Genomic DNA, 5,093 nt, shown 5'->3' with positions numbered 1-5,093 from the left:
TTGCAGTTTTTGGCTGGGGCTGGGTTTGAACCCACCACCTCCGGCATATGAGACTGGCGCTCTACCCTTTTGAGCCACAGGTGCCACCCAGCATTACCTTTTTCTTTCTCATTCATATTTGTCAGTTTAATATCTACATATTTCCCTAGCTGATACATAACCTATCAATACCCCCTTAGACATAGATTGTTTTTCAATTTTATATGAACTTTTCTCAGCATAGAATATTATACTTTTGGATGATTATTCCATTAAATGAAGTATTGGAATCACCTAATCAGAGGCTGTGATTATATATTTTTATTTCAGATCATGCTCCATATTGTTTTCAGAGTCTTACCAGTACATAATGTCAGGTTTCTTTCATAGCAAAAGATGTGAAAAAGTTATTTTCCCATAGTGAAGTAATTTTGGGATAATAACTAGAAACCAAATAATATGTGATATTTAAGTTTCTATTAACATGTGTTCCTCAATTCCTTTTACCTAAAATCTATCTTAGGCCATCTCTGATCCATATCATATGTTGCTATAAAAAAAGAACTTTTACCAATATGTCAGCAACATAGAAATACTCACAGATTTGCCATTCAGAAATATCAGATAAAACATGCTTCTGTCTAAAATTCTTCTAAGGATAAAATTCTATGCTTTGTTTAGAACCAGAAAAGAGCCTGAATAGCTGAAATAACCGTAAGCAAAAAGAACAAAGCAGAAGACATCACACTGTCAGATTTCAAACTGTACTACAAGATTATAGTAAACAAAACAGCATGGCAAAGGCACAAAAATAGAGTCATAGACTAATGGTACAGGACAGAGAACCCAGATATAAAATCGTTGCATACATCCAATTTCTGTTTGAAAAAAAACAGACAATATACACTGGGGAAAAGAAGCCTTATTCAATAAATTGTCCTGGGAAAATTGGAGAGCCTCATGCAGAAGGATAAAGTAAGATCCAGATCTCTTACCACTCAGTGTAATTCAAGATGGATAAAAGACTTAAGATCCATAAGAACTCTAGAAGAAAATGTGGAAAAAATTCTTCTAGATACTGGCCTAAGCAAAGAATTTATTACTAAGACCCCAATGGCAATTACAGCAGCAAGAAAAATAAACAAATGACTTCTTAAAATTAAAAAGCTATGCACAGCTAGAAAAATAATCAACAGAGAAAATGGACAACTGACAGAATATTCACACTCTATTCTTCAAATAAGAGCTAATAACCAGAACACAATGAACTCAAATAAATCAGCAAGAAAAGAATTGAAGAACCCCATTAACATGTGGGAAAAGGCATAAAGAAAAGCTGGGTTTTTTTGTTGTTGTTGTTTGTTTGTTTGTTTTTTGAGACAGAATCCAGTGTGTCACACTTGGTAGAGAGCTATAGCATCATAGCTCACAGAAACCTCAAACTCTTTGGCTCAAGCAATTCCTCAACCTCCCAACTAGTTGGGAGGACAGGCATCTGCCACAATGCCCAGCTATTTTTAGAGATCAGGTCTTGCTCTGGCTCAAGATGGTCTCCAACCCATGAGTTCAGACAATCTACTTGCCTTGGCCTCCTGGAGTGCTAGGATTACAGGCATGAGCCATCGCACCAGGCCTTAAAGAGAAGCTTTTCAAAAGAAAGTAGACAAATGACCAACTCTGAAAAACCACTCAACATCCATATTAATCATGGGAATGCAAATTAAAATCACAATGAGATACCACCATACCCTAGTTATGATGGCTTTTATTAAAATGTCAAAAAGCTATAGATGCTAACATGAATGCAGAGGGAAAGGAATGCTTATACACTGTTGGTGGGACTACAAATTAGTACAACCTGTATGGAAAACAGTATGGAATTCCTCAAAGAACTAAAGGCAGACTTACCATTAGATCCACCAATCCCACTATTAGGTATTTACCCAAAGGAAAAGAAGTCATTTTATGAAAAAGACACTTGCACTCAAATGTTTATTACAGCACAATTCACAATCATAAAAATGTGGAACCAACCCACGTGTCCATCAATTTATGAATGGATTTCCAAAATGTGGTAGATATACACCATGACATACTACTCAGCTGTAAAAAAAAAGGTGAATTAATGACCTTTGCAACTATTTGGATGGAACTGGCGACCATTTTCCTAAGTGAATATCTAAATAATGTAAAAATAAGCTCCTTATATTTTTGCTAATAAATTGGAACTAACCAATGAGGACACAAGCTCACAGAGAGAAGTAAGAGTCATTGAGAGTTAAGAAAGGAGGCAGAGGGAGGATGGAGTAAGTGAAAACCTACCTGACGGGTACCATGGACACTACCTGAGAGGTGGACACACAGCCATAACTCAAGAGTTGCAAAATGATCCATGCAACTAAAAGCATTTGTACCCTTCTAATATTTTGAAATAAAAAGAAACACATGAACATTTTATCAAGGGAAGAAAGGAACTTGTAAGGCTATTGTATGAGACCAGTAATGAATTTAAACCAACTATGTAAATGGTAGTGGGATCAACATTAATTTTCCTTATACAAAAATTCCAAACTAATTCTATTCCATTTTCCTTCAGAATGCATTGGGCATGTTTCTTCCGTGTTTTATCATTACACAGAATGTCCAAGACCACCAACTCATGTTCAGATGGGCAGTGTGTCATGAACAGCCCGTCAAGTGGTCCAGATGTGTGAAGAGATGGTACCCAGAATCAGTGACACTCTGAATGTCTGTCCTTTTCCATTTGGTGACTCTCACTGCTCTGCTCCTTCCTTTCATTCTGAATCTTCCCTGTGCCACCTGGCTCACTCCTTTTTACCTCAGATCTAAAGTTATCTTTGGAAAGAGAAAAACTTACTCTCCCAGTATGTTAGAATCTTTCAGATTACCGCTTAGGCTAATGCTTTCTCTAAATATTTATTTTTCATTTGTATGTATGATGAGAAAGAGGATAATAGTAGTGTGAGTCCCAATGAAATGCTCACAGAGATAAAGGGAAAAACCCAGAGAAGACGCGGAGGTTAATATTTCTAGATTTAACTCTGCTACCTGTGTTACTGCGTATATGATAGCTCCCAATCCTAGATTCTCTTTGTAATAGAGTTTGAAGCTCTGGGAATGGGAATCATATTTACATAAAGTATAGGCAAGAGGTGAATCTAGTTTTCATTGTTCTTTTCCTTTTCCTATGTAAGTAGAACCCAGGTCATCCAGTACTTCTGTTATTAACGGGACAGACACAGTCACTAATTCTCAGGTTAATATCCATAGTTTCCATTAGGTTTAGTTATCCAAGAAAATCTTCACAATCCATGTTTAAACAAATAGCAAAAGTCCTTCAATTTGAAAGACTTTTTGAATAACAGATATAAAACTTCGGGTTTTAATTTATCTGCACATACTCATGACTGAAATAAGCTTGAAACTTTTCCACTTCTAATTTTTTTTAAAAAAACGTATTTTTTTTCAATGGGAAACATACAGCCTCTACCCAGTTTGACATACATAAAGTCTCAAGCTTGCTGGCATAATAAATTCCATGCTTTCTATATTTCATTAGTTTAAAGAAAACATATGTCTCTTCAGCTAGATCATTTGGTAATATACAAATAGAGTTTAGCCTCTGTTGTGATATAATTAGACTAGTTTTATTTATGAAATTAAGTAACCTAAAATATATATGGTGATACATCAAGTGTCTGTAAAACATTGCTGTGATTCGAATCCATGTGCTATTCCATAAGGATATAAGTAAAGTATAAGATAAATTAAGCACCATTTTCCATGTTTATTCAAAGCACCTTCAATTAGACATCAGTGTTTCTTTAGTATTTTCTGCATTGCTCCTCTGATTATAAAAATGGTCATGTAGTAGTTTGTGCATATGCAAAAGCAGCATTAGAGGTGTCACACTAAGCCCCAGCACATCACCCTCCGGACGCTTCACTTCACAGGTCTCCTCATGACCAAACAGCTAAGTCCTCCCTGCTGCAAGGAGGTCCGTACCTTTCTCATAATAATTATCATAAAACTGCAGCTTATGATTTTATTCTACTGTTGTTTGTTGATTTACTGATCATCACCCACTAACAAAATAATCTCCTTTACGATCCAAACCCACCACATTTGTGTCTTCCCAGAACTAGTGTCTTTTAATCACTTATCATTTCCATAGATACCTTTGTATTTTCTCATTTATCTTTTTATACATACTTGTTATTTTTTCCAAATAGCTTCCATCAGGATGTATATTCTAACTGATTTATGGTTCACATTATAAAAGGTGGGCACTGGACATGGCTCTCTCCTTCTTCCACCCCATCTTTTTGATCACATTAATGCATTTAATTTCATCAAACTTATTTTCATCTTTGAATCCAAAGATATTTTCATGCTATGAAAAAATTGACTAATATAAAAGGAAATTAATATGTAAAATGAGAATAACCCATCGACTAAACTCAAAATATAATTTAGAATGAAAATGCACTCTTGAAAATATTCACTTACTTCATATCAAAAGTACCAGGATTAGGAGTTCATCAGTTGTATTGTGTCCCAAAGCAAAGTTTTATTTTTAAACACCTATAACTATATTTACCTCTATGTAATCTTAGGTTTAATTCATATATTGAAAAATAATCATGTACTAATGAAATTCTACATAGCAAGTACTAGGTTGCATGTGTCAATCATGATGTATTTTTTTGTGAGCAATTTAAATATTTTGATTCAATATGAAATATAAAAATTTGCCTTTCTAATATGTAATGTTTGATATTTTATGAACCACAAGGACAAAAAGATAAAAATTCCATATGCAATATATTAAAAGTAGAGTCATGCATTTATAAACCAGCTTCCTGCATTTCAAGATTAATGGTTGCATGTCTCTTAAGGGGCAAAGTAGATGACAAGTCCAAATTGTTTTCCACCTATATACCATCAGTAATACTGAGTCATCAAGCTAAACCATGTTTATAATTGAGGGAGAATATTTTAAAAGATAAAATAGCAACTCACAAAACATTCTCATATTTCATTTGGACAATCAGAACTTTAAAATAAAAAGTATTTTTGTTGAAAATTATTAT

Source organism: Otolemur garnettii, unplaced genomic scaffold (genome assembly GCF_000181295.1).
Source record: "Otolemur garnettii isolate 467f Iridium unplaced genomic scaffold, OtoGar3 scaffold00030, whole genome shotgun sequence".
NCBI lineage: Eukaryota > Metazoa > Chordata > Mammalia > Primates > Galagidae > Otolemur > Otolemur garnettii.
This window is presented reverse-complemented; position numbering follows the sequence as displayed.